This window comes from Oncorhynchus keta, unplaced genomic scaffold (genome assembly GCF_023373465.1).
Source record: "Oncorhynchus keta strain PuntledgeMale-10-30-2019 unplaced genomic scaffold, Oket_V2 Un_contig_6284_pilon_pilon, whole genome shotgun sequence".
NCBI lineage: Eukaryota > Metazoa > Chordata > Actinopteri > Salmoniformes > Salmonidae > Oncorhynchus > Oncorhynchus keta.
In genome coordinates, this window is record NW_026288776.1 from 16,693 (window position 1) to 32,908 (window position 16,216).

General features: G+C 44.6%; 1 pseudogene; it reads left to right on the forward strand.

The window, feature by feature from the left end:
- Nucleotides 1-16,216, forward strand: part of LOC127925807 (ras-specific guanine nucleotide-releasing factor 2-like) — a 32,489-nt pseudogene that overhangs the window by 9,714 nt on the left and 6,559 nt on the right.

Below are 16,216 nucleotides of genomic sequence, written 5' to 3' on the forward strand. Positions count from 1 at the left end.
CCCATGTTGCAGGGATCTGTACACAATTCCTGAAGCTGGCCTGCATACTCACCAGACATGTCACCGATTGAGCATGTTTGGGATACTCTGGATTGACGTGTGCATCAGCATGTTCCAGTTCCAACCAATATGCAGCAACTTTGCAGCCATTGATGAGTGGGACAACATTCCACAGGCCACAATCAACAGCCTGATCAACTCTATGCGAAGGAGATGTGTCATGCTGCATGAGGAAAATGGTGGTTACACCAGATACTGACTGTTTTATGATCCACGCCCCTACCTTTAAAAATGTTATTTATGACAAACAGATGCAGATCTGTATTCCCAGTCATGATAAATCTATAGATTAGGGCCTAATACATTTCCTTATATGAACTGTAACTCAGTTGCATTTAAATGTTTTAATATTTTGTTCAGTGTAATTTATTACGTGTGTATAATGTGTAGTAATGTCTCTCTTGCTCTCTCTCTAGCGGACCTGTTTGACATTCTGCTGCCCATGCTGAATATCTACCAGGAGTTTGTGAGGAACCACCAGTACAGCCTGCAGGTCCTGGCCAACTGTAAACAGAACAGAGACTTTGACAAGCTGCTGAAGCAGTATGAGACTAATACTGCCTGTGAGGAACGCATGCTGGAGACCTTCCTCACATACCCCATGTTCAGGTAAAAACACGTGCGCGCGCACACACACATCAGACCTCATTAACCTCCGACCTTTAACCCCTCAACTTCCACATCTACCATATGATCCAGACCTCCTCTCTCCTCACATGTAGAGCTATATGTCGCCTGACTGACAGACAGTCAGACAGCTTTCCGATGTGTTTAGATTCCTCATTACATCATCACTCTCCATGAGTTGCTGGCACACACCTCATGAGCACGTGGAGCGCAAGAGCCTGGAGTTCGCCAAGTCCAAACTAGAGGAGCTGTCAAAGTGAGTGTGGATAATGTATCTGTTAATGTACAGTTGAAGTAGGAAGTTTACATACACTTAGGTTGGAGTCATTTAAACTAGTTTTCAACCACTCCACAAATGTCTTGTTAACAAACTATAGTTTTGGCAAGTCGGTTAGGACATCTACTTTGTGCATGACACAAGTCATTTTACCAACAATTGTTTACATTACATTTACATTTAAGTCATTTAGCAGACGCTCTTATCCAGAGCGACTTACAGACAGAATATTTAACTTATAATTCACTGTATCACAATTCCAGTACGTCAGAAGTTTACATACGCTAAGTTGACTGTGCCTTTAAACAGCTTGGAAAATTCCAGAAAATGATGTCATGGCTTTAGAAGCATCTGATAATTTACATAATTTGAGTCAATTGGAGGTGTACCTGTGGATGTATTTCAAGACTGACCTTTAAACTCAGTGCCTCTTTGCTTGACATCATGGAAAATCCAGAGAAATCAGCCAAGACCTCAGAAAAAAATTGGAGACCTCCCAAGTCTGGTTCATCCTTGGGAGCAAATTCCAAACACTTTAAAGTTTTTGCATCTGAGCTCTTTAAGTGTGCGGCTCTCCTTTTTTTTAAATGCCTGAAGGTACCACGTTAATCTGTACAAACAATAGTACGCAAGTATAAACACCATGGGACATTACATTACATTTTTACATTTAAGTCATTTAGCAGACGCTCTTATCCAGAGCGACTTACAAATTAGTGCATTCACCTTATGACATCCAGTGGAACAGCCACTTTACAATAGTGCATCTAAATCTTTTAAGGGGGGTGAGAAGGATTACTTTATCCTATCCTAGGTATTCCTTAAAGAGGTGGGGTTTCAGGTGTCTCCGGAAGGTGGTGATTGACTCCGCTGTCCTGGCGTCGTGAGGGAGTTTGTTCCACCATTGGGGGACAGAGCAGCGAACAGTTTTGACTGGGCTGAGCGGGAACTGTACTTCCTCAGTGGTAGGGAGGCGAGCAGGCCAGAGGTGGATGAACGCAGTGCCCTTGTTTGGGTGTAGGGCCTGATCAGAGCCTGGAGGTACTGAGGTGCCGTTCCCCTCACAGCTCCGTAGGCAAGCACCATGGTCTTGTAGCGGATGCGAGCCAACTGGAAGCCAGTGGAGAGAGCGGAGGAGCGGGGTGACGTGAGAGAACTTGGGAAGGTTGAACACCAGACGGGCTGCGGCGTTCTGGATGAGTTGTAGGGGTTTAATGGCACAGGCAGGGAGCCCAGCCAACAGCGAGTTGCAGTAATCCAGACGGGGAGATGACAAGTGCCTGGATTAGGACCTGCGCCGCTTCCTGTGTGAGGCAGGGTCGTACTCTGCGGATGTTGTAGAGCATGAACCTACAGGAACGGGCCACCGCCTTGATGTTAGTTGAGAACGACAGGGTGTTGTCCAGGATCACGCCAAGGTTCTTAGCGCTCTGGGAGGAGGACACAATGGAGTTGTCAACCGTGATGGCGAGATCATGGAACGGGCAGTCCTTCCCGGGAGGAAGAGCAGCTCCGTCTTGCCGAGGTTCAGCTTGAGGTGGTGATCCGTCATCCACACTGATATGTCTGCCAGACATGCAGAGATGCGATTCGCCACCTGGTCATCAGAAGGGGGAAAGGAGAAGATTAATTGTGTGTCGTCTGCATAGCAATGATAGGAGAGACCATGTGAGGTTATGACAGAGCCAAGTGACTTGGTGTATAGCGAGAATAGGAGAGGGCCTAGAACAGAGCCCTGGGGACACCAGTGGTGAGAGCGCGTGGTGAGGAGACAGATTCTCGCCACGCCACCTGGTAGGAGCGACCTGTCAGGTAGGACGCAATCCAAGCGTGGGGCGCCGGAGATGCCCAACTCGGAGAGGGTGGAGAGGGAGGATCTGATAGTTCACAGTATCGAAGGCAGCCGATAGGTCTAGAAGGATGAGAGCAGAGGAGAGAGAGTTAGCTTTAGCAGTGCGGAGCGCCTCCGTGATACAGAGAAGAGCAGTCTCAGTTGAATGACTAGTCTTGAAACCTGACTGATTTGGATCAAGAAGGTCATTCTGAGAGAGATAGCGGGAGAGCTGGCCAAGGACGGCACGTTCAAGAGTTTTGGAGAGAAAAGAAAGAAGGGATACTGGTCTGTAGTTGTTGACATCGGAGGGATCGAGTGTAGGTTTTTTTCAGAAGGGGTGCAACTCTCGCTCTCTTGAAGACGGAAGGGCGTAGCCAGCGGTCAGGGATGAGTTGATGAGCGAGGTGAGGTGGCGGGAGAAGGTCTCCGGAAATGGTCTGGAGAAGAGAGGAGGGGATAGGGTCAGCGGGCAGGTTGTTGGGTGGCCGGCCGTCACAAGACGCGAGATTTCATCTGGAGAGAGAGGGAAAAAGAGGTCAGAGCACAGGGTAGGGCAGTGTGAGCAGAACCAGCGGTGTCGTTTGACTTAGCAAACGAGGATCGGATGTCGTCGACCTTCTTTTCAAAATGGTTGACGAAGTCATCTGCAGAGAGGGGGAGGGAGGGGGATTCAGGAGGGAGGAGAAGGTGGCAAAGAGCTTCCTAGGGTTAGAGGCAGATGCTTGGAATTTAGAGTGGTAGAAAGTGGCTTTAGCAGCAGAGACAGAGGAGGAAAATGTAGAGAGGAGGGAGTGAAAGGATGCCAGGTCCGCAGGGAGGCGAGTTTTCCTCCATTTCCGCTCGGCTGCCCGGAGCCCTGTTGCAAATGGGTCTTCCAAATTAACAATGACCCCAAGCATACTTCCAAAGTTGTGGCAAAATAGCTTAAGGACAACAAAGTCAAGGTATTGGAGTGGCCATCACAAAGCCCTGACCTCAATCCAATAGAAAATTTGTGGGCAGAACTGAAAAAGTGTGTGCGAGCAAGGAGGCCAATAAACCTGACTCAGTTACACCAGCTCTGTCAGGAGGAATGGGACAAAATTCACCCAACTTATTGTGGGAAGCTTGTGGAAGGCTACCCGAAACGTTTGACCCAACTGAAACAATTTAAAGGCAAGGCCTGACCCACTGGGAATGTGATGAAATGAAAGCTGAAATAAATCATTCTCTCTACTGTTATTCTGACATGTCACGTTTTTAAAATAAAGTGGTGATCCTAACTGACCTAAGACAGGGACTTTTTACTGGGATTAAATATCAGGCATTGTGAAAAACTGAGTTTAAATGTATTTGGCTAAGGTGTATGTAAACTTATGACTTCAACTGTAGCTGTAGATAACAGTGTGTATGTTGTATATGTAGCTAACAATGATTGTGGTGATAATGTAGTTAACATGGTTTGTGTTGACAATGTAGCTAACGGTGTATGTGTAGATTATGTAGCTAACTGTGGTTGTGTGGGTTATGTAGCTAACAGTGGCTGTGTGGATAATGTAGCTAAGGGTGGTTGTGTAGATAATGTAGCTGTAGCTAACAGTGGTTGTGTAGATAATGTAGTTAACAGTAGCTGTGTGGATACTGTAGCTTTAGCTAACAGTAGTTGTGTTGATAATGTAGTTAACAGTAGTTTTGTTGATAATGTAGTTGTAGTTAACAGTGGTTGTGTAGGTAATGTAGCTATCTGGGGTTGTGTTGATAATCTAGCTATCAGTGATTGTGTAGATAATGTTGCTAACAGTGGTTGTGTGGATAATGTAGCTAACAGTGGTTGTGTAAAAAATGTAGCTGTAGCTAACAGTGGTTGCATAGACAAGGCAGCTGTAGCTAACAGTGGTTGTGTAGATAATTTAGCTGTAGTTAATAACAGTGGCTGTGTAGATAATGTTGATAATTTAGCTAAGGGTTGTTGTGTAGTTAATGGAGCTAATAGTTCTTGCGTAAAAAATGTAGGTGTAGCTAACAGTGGTTGTGTATATAATTTAGCTAACAGTGGTTGTGTAGATTATGTAGCTAACAGTGGCTGTGTGGATGTAGCTAAAAGTGGTTGTGTTGATAATTTTTCCAAGCGTGGTTGTGTAGAAAATGTAGCTGTTGCTAACAGTGGTTGCTTAGATAATATAGATTAAGCTAACAGTGGTTATGTAGATAATGTATTTTCAGCAAACAGTGGTTGTTTCTATAATGTAGCTAACGTCGGCTGTGTCGATAATGTAGCTAACTGTCACTGTCTTGATAATGTAGCTAAAGGTGGTTATGTTCATAATGTAGGTAACAGTAGTTGTATTGATAATGTAGCTAACAGTGGCTGTGTGGATAATGTAGCTAAGGGTGGTTGTGTAGATAATGTAGCTGTAGCTAACAGTGGTTGTGTAGATAATGTAGTTAACAGTAGCTGTGTGGATACTGTAGCTTTAGCTAACAGTAGTTGTGTTGATAATGTAGTTAACAGTAGTTTTGTTGATAATGTAGTTGTAGTTAACAGTGGTTGTGTAGGTAATGTAGCTATCTGGGGTTGTGTTGATAATCTAGCTATCAGTGATTGTGTAGATAATGTTGCTAACAGTGGTTGTGTGGATAATGTAGCTAACAGTGGTTGTGTAAAAAATGTAGCTGTAGCTAACAGTGGTTGCATAGACAAGGCAGCTGTAGCTAACAGTGGTTGTGTAGATAATTTAGCTGTAGTTAATAACAGTGGCTGTGTAGATAATGTTGATAATTTAGCTAAGGGTTGTTGTGTAGTTAATGGAGCTAATAGTTCTTGCGTAAAAAATGTAGGTGTAGCTAACAGTGGTTGTGTATATAATTTAGCTAACAGTGGTTGTGTAGATTATGTAGCTAACAGTGGCTGTGTGGATGTAGCTAAAAGTGGTTGTGTTGATAATTTTTCCAAGCGTGGTTGTGTAGAAAATGTAGCTGTTGCTAACAGTGGTTGCTTAGATAATATAGATTAAGCTAACAGTGGTTATGAAGTTAATGTATTTTCAGCAAACAGTGGTTGTTTCTATAATGTAGCTAACGTCGGCTGTGTCGATAATGTAGCTAACTGTCACTGTCTTGATAATGTAGCTAAAGGTGGTTATGTTCATAATGTAGGTAACAGTAGTTGTATTGATAATGTAGCTAACTGTGGTTTTGTTGTCAGGATGATGCATGATGAGGTGAGCGATACAGAGAACATTCGTAAGAATCTGGCCATTGAGAGAATGATCGTAGAAGGTTGTGACATATTACTGGATACCAGCCAGACCTTTGTCAGACAGGGTGAGTACATATGCGTATTATCACCCACACACACACCAGGCAGAATACACAGCATTATAATCACCACCTTCCGGAGACACCTGAAACCCCACCTCTTTAAGGAATACCTAGGATAGGATAAAGTAATCCTTCTCCCCCCTTAAAAGATTTAGATGCACTATTGTAAAGTGGCTGTTCCACTGGATGTCATAAGGTGAATGCACCAATTTGTAAGTCGCTCTGGATAAGAGCGTCTGCTAAATGACTTAAATGTTAAATGACTTAAATGTAAAGATGGTTGCCGGTAACTGTCATCAGTAGTACAGTATGTGTAACCTATGTTTTTTGTTTCCCCGCCTCCCACCAAATATACACACACACCATCCCCCCTCTCCATCTACCCATCAGGCTCACTGATCCAGCTCCCATCCAGCAATGAACGGGGCATGCTCAGTAAGGTCCGTCTGGGCTCTCTGTCACTCAAGAAGGAAGGAGAGCGACAGTGTTTCCTGTTTACAAAACACTTCCTTGTCTGCACACGCACCTCCGGGGGCAAGCTGCACCTGATCAAGGTGAGAATCAAACACAGACACACATGCATGTACTTTCGCATGGTCAAACACCTGTACACAAGGTAGTGGGAAACATTTGTATGTCAAGCAGATTTGAACTCAACTGGCCTTCCTCTATACATGATGTATGACCTCTAACCTCTGCCCTTTGATCCTAACAGCAGGGTGGGGTGTTGACCCTGATAGAATGTACACTTGTAGAGGAGCTGGACGCCAATGATGAGGACTGTAAGTGTCTTTCTTAATCAATCAAACAAATCAATCCCCCAATCAACAAGAAGTCTATTAATCTTGTCTCTCTGTTTCTTTCTCTCTCTCTCCCTCTCTCTCTCTGCACCTCTCTCTCTCTCTCTCTCTCTCTCTCTCTCTTGTTCTCTCTGTTCTCTCTCCCTCTCTCTCCTCTCTCTCTCTCTCTCTCTCTCTCTCTCTCTCTCTCTCTCTCTCTCTCTTGTTCTCTCTCTCTCTCTCTCTCTCTCTCTCTCTCTCTCTCTCTCTCTCTCTCTCTCTCTCTCTCTCTCTCTCTCTTGTTCTCTCACTCTCTCTCTTGCTCTCCCCCTCTCTCTCCTATGTAGACAATGCAGGAAGTCAGGGCTTCAACCACCTGGAATTTAAGATCATGGTGGAACCCCCTGATGGCCCCACCTTCTCTGTCATCCTATTGGCTCCCTCCCGCCAGGAGAAAGCTGGCTGGACCAGTGACATCAGTCAGGTAAACACACCTGGGGATGAGGTGCCCAGTCCCAAATCAACTCATACTCCAACTGCTTCTGCAAGCCTCTAACCACTCATTTTGAAAGAGGTTCAGAACCAGGGACAGGGACATGTGTCTCACCACTCTTTTCTCCCTCTGTCTTTCATTCTGTAACTATTTCTTTCTCTCTGTTGATAGTGTATAGATAACATCCGCTGTAATGGCCTGATGACCAGTGTGTTTGAGGAAAACTCTAAAGTCACTGTGCCGCACATGATCAAGTAAGAGCTCAAATAAAGTTTAAATCATTTTTTCCCCTTTTCTACACCAGTGAGGGTTTATAATCCCCAGGTTATCCAATTCCCTTCGTCCTCTCTGGGAGATCATGTTGATCTTATTCATACGTGTCCCACCAGATCGGACGCATGTCTGCACAAAGATGATGTGGACATCTGCTTCAGCAAGACGCTCAACTCCTGCAAGGTCCCCCAGATCCGCTACGCCAGCGTGGAGCGGCTGCTGGAAAGACTGACGGACCTGCGCTTCCTCTCTATCGACTTCCTCAACACCTTCCTCCACACATACAGGATCTTTACTACTGCTGCTGTGGTCATGGACAAACTGGCTGACATATACAAGAAACCCTTTACCTCTATACCGGTCAGGTAGAAAGATATACTGTATGAACCCACACACACATACACAATATGTATCTTCTCATTCATCCATCACTCCTTTATCCATTTTCTCTCTTCCCCCTCCATCCTCATATATTAGACATGCATGCTGACCATCACCATCTCTGTCTCTTTCACTCTCATTCTCTCCCTCCACCCCTGTCCTCCTCCACTCCCCTCCCCTCCTCCTCTCCTGTCCTCCACTACTCCCCTACTCCACCCCCATCCTCCACTCCTCCCCTACTCCTCCCCTCCTCTACTCTGCTCCTCTCCTCCACTTCACTCCTCCACTTACTCTCCCATCCTTTCCTGTGCTATCCTCCTCCTCCCCTCTCCTCACAGGGTTCAGTATCACTCCTCTGATCGTCTGTCCATCACGTCTCTCTGTCCTGACTACAGTTTTTGAAGATCACACAGCTTGCTCTGGACCAACAAGAGTAACACTCTTTTTTCTTTCTTTCCTTTATTTCAGTCCTACAGTAGTTCATACAGTACATGCTTCATACAGTTGATTTTTAATTTCACTCATACAGTAATTCATACAGTACATCCTTCATTTCACTCATACAGTGGTTCATACAGTAGATCCTTAATTTCACTCATACAGTAGTTCATACAGTAGATCATTTATTTCACTCATACAGTAAATCATACAGTAGATCCTTCATTTCACTAATACAGTAGATTCTTCATTTCACTCATAAAGTAGTTCATACATAGATTATTTTATTTCACTCATACAGTAGTTCATACATAGATTATTTTATTTCACTCATACAGTAGTTCATGCAGTAGATCCTTTGTTTCACTCATACAGTAGTTCATACAGTAGATCCTTAATTTCACTCATACAGTAGTTCATACAGTCGATCCTTCATTATATATATTATTATTATTATTATTATTATTATATTAGTTCATACAGTAGATCCTTTATTTCACTCATACAGTAGTTCATACAGTAGATCCTTTATTTCACTCATACAGTAATTCATACAGTAGATCCATCATTTCACTCATACAGTAGATTCTTTATTTCACTCATACAGTAGTTCATACAGTAGATCCATCATTTCAATCATACAGTAGAGTCTTAATTTCACTCATACAGTAGATCCTTTATTTCACTCACAGTAGTTCATACAGTAGATGCTTCATTTCACTCATACAGTAGATCCTTTATTTCACTCACAGTAGTTCAAACAGTAGATCCTTTATTTCACTCATACAGTAGTTCATACAGTAGATCCTACATTTCACTCATACAGTAGTTCATACAGTAGATCCTTTATTTCACTCATACAGTAATTCATACAGTAGATCCATCATTTCACTCATACAGTAGATTCTTAATTTCACTCATACAGTAGATTCTTAATTTCACTCATACAGTAGATTCTTAATTTCACTCATACAGTAGATCCTTTATTTCACTCACAGTAGTTTATACAGTAGATCCTTTATTTCACTCAAAGTAGTTCATACAGTAGATGCTTCATTTCACTCATACAGTAGTTCATACAGTACATCCTTTATTTCACTCACAGTAGTTCAAACAGTAGATCCTTTATTTCACTCATACAGTAGTTCATACAGTAGATCCTTCATTTCACTCATACAGTAGTTCATACAGTAGATCCTTCATTTCACTCATACAGTAGTTCATACAGTAGATCCTTCATTTCACTCATACAGTAGTTCATACAGTGGATACTTCATTTCACTCATACAGTAGTTCATACAGTACATCCTTCATTTCACTCCTACAGTAGTTCATACAGTACATCCTTCATTTCACTCCTACAGTAGTTCATACAGTAGATCCTTTAAAACAAAGATATTGTAACATGAATTGTAACATTCTGTCATAAATATCACATGTTCAACTTAATGAAAAACAACGTTTCCCATCTCAAATTACTATAGTAAGTGTCTTTACAAGGTTGATGATTTTGTGAGGGGCGGAGGTTGAACCCAGGTGCAGAGAATGGACAGTAGATCCTTTATTTCACTCATACAGTAGTTCATACAGTAGATGCTTCATTTCACTCATACAGTAGATGCTTCATTTCACTCATACAGTATATCCTTCATTTCACTCAGAGTAGATTCTTCATTTCATTCATACAGTAGATTCTTAATTTCACTCATACAGTAGATTCTTAATTTCACTCATACAGTATATCATTTATTTCACTCATACAGTAAATCATACAGTAGATCCTTAATTTCACTCATTCAGTAGTTCATACAGTTGATTCTTAATTTCACTCATACAGTAGATCCTTCATTTCACTCATACAGTTGATGCTTCATTTCACTCATACAGTAGATGCTTCATTTCACTCATACAGTATATCCTTCATTTCACTCAGAGTAGATTCTTCATTTCATTCATACAGTATATCATTTATTTCACTCATACAGTAAATCATACAGTAGATTCTTAATTTCACTCATACAGTAGTTCATACAGTATATCATTTATTTCACTCATACAGTAAATCATACAGTAGATCCTTCATTTCACTCATTCAGTAGTTCATACAGTTGATTCTTAATTTCACTCATACTGTCACGGTTTTCATATGGTGAAGGAGAGTCGGACCAAACTGCAGCGTGTATATTGCGATCCATGTTTAATCACACAACGTAAACACGAATAAACACAAACACTACAAAACAATAAACGAAACGAAAACCGAAAACAGCCTATACTTGTGTCAACTAACACAGCACAAGGACATCAAGACACTCAGGACAATCACCCACAATACAACCAAAGAATATGGCTGCCTAAATATGGTTCCCAATCAGAGACAACAATAAACACCTGCCTCTGATTGAGAACCACTTCAGACAGCCATAGACTCTCCTAGAACACCCCACTAAGCTACAATCCCACTAAGCTACACACCACATACAAAAACCCATGTCACACCCTGGCCTGACCAAATACATGAAGAAAAACACAAAATACTTTGACCAGGGCGTGACAGAACCCCCCCTAAGGTGCGGACTCCCGAACGCACCTCACATCGATAGGGAGGGACCGGGTGGGCGTCTGTCCATGGTGGCGGCTCCGGCGCGGGACGTGGACCCCACTCAGTAAATGTCTTAGTCCCCTCTCCTTGCGTCCCTAGATAGTCCACACTCGCCGCCAACCATGGCCTAGTATTCCTCACCCAGAACCCCACTAGACTGAGGAGCAGATCGGGACTGAGGGGAAGCTCGGGACTGAGGGGAAGCTCGGGAATGAAAAGAAGCTCGGGAGTGAAAAGAAGCTCAGGAATGAAAAGAAGCTCAGGAGTGAAAAGAAGCTCAGGAGTGAAAAGAAGCTCAGGAGTGAAAAGAAGCTCAGGACAGAGGGGCTCTGGCGCCTCTGGGCTGAGGGGCTCTGGCGCCTCTGGGCTGAGGGGCTGCAGCGCCGGACTGGCGGGAGACTCCGGCAGCAGCGCCGGACAGGCGGGAGACTCCGGCAGCAACGCCGGACAGGCGGGAGACTCCGACAGCGCAGGAGAGGCGAGGCGCACTGTAGGCCTGATGCGTGGTGCTGGCACTGGTGGTACTGTGCAGTTGACACGCACAGGAAGCCTGGTGCGGGGAGCTGCTACCGGAGGGCTGGAGTGTGGAGGTGGTACTGGATAGACCGGACCGTGCAGGCGCACTGGAGCTCTTGAGCACCGAGCCTGCCCAACCTTACCTGGTTGAATACTCTCGGTCGCCCTGCCAGTGCGGCGAGGTGGAATAGCCCGCACTGGGCTATTTAGGCGAACCGGAGACACCGAGCGCAAGGCTGGTGCCATGTAAGCCGGCCCAAGGAGACGCACTGGGGACCAGATGCATAGAGCCGGCTTCATGGCATTTGGCTCGATGCTCAATCTAGCCCGGCCAATACGCAGAGCTGGAATATACCGCACCGGGCTATGCACCCGCACTGGGGACACCGTGTGCACCACTGCATAACACGGTGCCTGCCCGGTCTTTCTAGCCCCGGTAAGCACAGGGAGTTTGCGCAGGTCTCCTACCTGGCGTAGCCATACTCCCTGTAAGCCTCCCCCCCAATACATTTTTGGGGCTGCCTCTAGTTCCTCCTTGGGGCGGCGATATTCCCCTGGTTTAGCCCAGGGTCCTCTCCCGTCGAGGATTTCCTCCCATGTCCAGAAATCCTTATTGCGCTTCTCCTCTTTGGGCTGCTCCTGCCTGTTGACACGCTGCTTGGTCCTGTGGTGGGTGATTCTGTCACGGTTTTCATATGGTGAAGGAGAGTCGGACCAAACTGCAGCGTGTATATTGCGATCCATGTTTAATCACACAACGTAAACACGAATAAACACAAACACTACAAAACAATAAACGAAACGAAAACCGAAAACAGCCTATACTTGTGTCAACTAACACAGCACAAGGACATCAAGACACTCAGGACAATCACCCACAATACAACCAAAGAATATGGCTGCCTAAATATGGTTCCCAATCAGAGACAACAATAAACACCTGCCTCTGATTGAGAACCACTTCAGACAGCCATAGACTCTCCTAGAACACCCCACTAAGCTACAATCCCACTAAGCTACACACCACATACAAAAACCCATGTCACACCCTGGCCTGACCAAATACATGAAGAAAAACACAAAATACTTCGACCAGGGCGTGACACATACAGTAATTCATGCAGTACATCCTTCATTTCACTCATACAGTAATTCATGCAGTACATCCTTCATTTCACTCATACAGTAGTTCATACAGTAGATCCTTAATTTCACTCATACAGTAGTTCATACAGTAGATCCTTAATTTCACTCATACAGTGGTTCATACAGTAATTCATACAGTACATCCTTCATTTCACTCATACAGTGGTTCATACAGTACATCCTTCATTTCACTCATACAGTAGTTCATACAGTAGATCCTTAATTTCACTCATACAGTATTTCATACAGTAGATCCTTAATTTCACTCAAACAGTAATTGATACAGTACATCCTTCATTTCACTCATACAGTGGTTCATACAAGAGATCCTTTTTTTATGTTTATTTCACCTTTATTTAACCAGGTAGGCTAGTTGAGAACAAGTTATCATTTGCAACTGCGACCTGGCCAAGATAAAGCATAGCAGTGTGAACAGACAGCACAGAGTTACACATGGAGTAAACAATTAACAAGTCAATAACACAGTAGAAAAAAAGGGGAGTCTATATACATTGTGTGCAAAAGGCATGAGGAGGTAGGCGAATAATTACAATTTTGCAGATTAACACTGGAGTGATAAATGATCAGATGGTCATGTACAGGTAGAGATATTGGTGTGCAAAAGAGCAGAAAAGTAAATAAATAAAAACAGTATGGGGATGAGGTAGGTAGAAAAAGGGTGGGCTATTTACCGACTATGTACAGCTGTAGCGATTTCGGTTAGCTGCTCAGACAGCAGATGTTTGAAGTTGGTGAGGGAGATAAAAGTCTCCAACTTCAGCGATTTTTGCAATTCGTTCCAATCACAGGCAGCAGAGAACTGGAACGAAGGGCGGCCAAATGAGGTGTTGGCTTTAGGGATGATCAGTGAGATACACCTGCTGGAGCTTGTGCTACGGATGGGTGTTGCCATCGTGACCAGTGAACTGAGATAAGGCGGAGCTTTACCTAGCATGGACTTGTAGATGACCTGGAGCCAGTGGGTCTGGCGACGAATATGTAGCGAGAGCCAGCCGACTAGAGCATACAGGTCGCAGTGGTGGGTGGTATAAGGTGCTTTAGTGACAAAACGGATGGCACTGTGATAAACTGCATCCAGTTTGCTGAGTAGAGTGTTGGAAGCAATTTTGTAGATGACATCGCCAAAGTCGAGGATCGGTAGGATAGTCAGTTTTACTAGGGTAAGTTTGGCGGCGTGAGTGAAGGAGGCTTTGTTGCGGAATAGAAAGCCGACTCTAGATTTGATTTTCGATTGGAGATGTTTGATATGAGTCTGGAAGGAGAGTTTACAGTCTAGCCAGACACCTAGGTACTTATAGATGTCCACATATTCAAGGTCGGAACCATCCAGGGTGGTGATGCTGGTCAGGCGTGCGGGTGCAGGCAGCGAACGGTTGAAAAGCATGCATTTGGTTTTACAAGTGTTTAAGAGCAGTTGGAGGCCACGGAAGGAGTGTTGTATGGCATTGAAGCTCGTTTGGAGGTTAGATAGCACAGTGTCCAAGGACGGGCCGGATGTATATAGAATGGTGTCGTCTGCGTAGAGGTGGATCAGGGAATCGCCCGCAGCAAGATCAACATCATTGATATATACAGAGAAAAGAGTCGGCCCGGGGATTGAACCCTATGGCACCCCCATAGAGACTGCCAGAGGACCGGACAGCATGCCCTCCGATTTGACACACTGAACTCTGTCTGCAAAGTAGTTGGTGAACCAGGCAAGGCAGTCATCCGAAAAACCGAGGCTACTGAGTCTGCCGATAAGAATATGGTGATTGACAGAGTCGAAAGCCTTGGCAAGGTCGATGAAGACGGCTGCACAGTACTGTCTTTTATCGATGGCGGTTATGATATTGTTTAGTACCTTGAGCGTGGCTGAGGTGCACCCGTGACCGGCTCGGAAACCAGACTGCACAGTGGAGAAGGTACGGTGGGATTCGAGATGGTCAGTGACCTGTTTGTTGACTTGGCTTTCGAAGACCTTAGATAGGCAGGGCAGGATGGATATAGGTCTGTAACAATTTGGGTCCAGGGTGTCTCCCCTGGCTTTCGAAGACCTTAGATAGGCAGGGCAGGATGGATATAGGTCTGTAACAGTTTGGGTCCAGGGTGTCTCCCCCTTTGAAGAGGGTGATGACTGCGGCAGCTTTCCAATCCTTGAGGATCTCAGACGATATGAAAGAGAGGTTGAACAGGCTGGTAATAGGGTTTGCTACAATGGCGGCGGATAGTTTCAGAAATAGAGGGTCCAGATTGTCAAGCCCAGCTAATTTGTACGGGTCCAGGTTTTGCAGCTCTTTCAAAACATCTGCTATCTGGATTTGGGTAAAGGAGAACCTGGAGAGGCTTGGGCGAGTAGCTGCGGGGGGGGCGGAGCTGTTGGCCGAGGTTGGAGTCGCCAGGCGGAAGGCATGGCCAGCCTTTGAGAAATGCTTGTTGAAGTTTTCGATAATCATGGATTTGTCGGTGGTGACCGTGTTCCCTAGCCTCAGTGCAGTGGGCAGCTGGGAGGAGGTGCTCTTGTTCTCCATGGACTTCACAGTGTCCCAGAACTTTTTGGAGTTGGAGCTACAGGATGCAAATATCTGCCTGAAGAAGCTGGCCTTAGCATTCCTGACTGACTGCGTGTGTTGGTTCCTGACTTCCCTGAACAGTTGCATATCGCGGGTACTATTCGATGCTATTGCAGTCCGCCACAGGATGTTTTTGTGTTGGTCGAGGGCAGTCAGGTCTGGAGTGAACCAAGGGCTATATCTGTTCTTAGTTCTGCATTTTTTGAACGGAGCATGCTTATCTAAAATGGTGAGGAAGTTACTTTTAAAGAATGACCAGGCATCCTCAACTGACGGGATGAGGTCAATGTCCTTCCAGGATACCCGGGCCAGGTCGATTAGAAAGGCCTGCTCACAGAAGTGTTTTAGGGAGCGTTTGACAGTGATGAGGGGTGGTCGTTTGACTGCGGCTCCGTAGCGGATACAGGCAATGAGGCAGTGATCGCTGAGATCCTGGTTGAAGACAGCGGAGGTGTATTTGGAGGGCCAGTTGGTCAGGATGACGTCTATGAGGGTGCCCTTGTTTACTGATTTAGGGTTGTACCTGGTGGGTTCCTTGATGATTTGTGTGAGATTGAGGGCATCTACCTTAATTTCACTCATACAGTAGTTCATACTGTAGATCCTTAATTTCACTCATACAGTAGTTCATACAGCAGATCCTTCATTTCACTCATACAGTAGTTCATACAGTAGATCCTTCATTTCACTCATACAGTACATCCTTAATTTCACTCATACAGTAGTTCATACAGTAGATGCTTAATTTCACTCATACAGTAGATCCTTCATTTCACTCATACAGTAGTTCATACATTAGGTCCTTCATTTCATTCATACAGTAGTTCATACAGTATATCATTTATTTCACTCATACAGTAAATCATACAGTAGATCCTTCATTTCACTCATTCAGTAGTTCATACAGTTGATTCTTA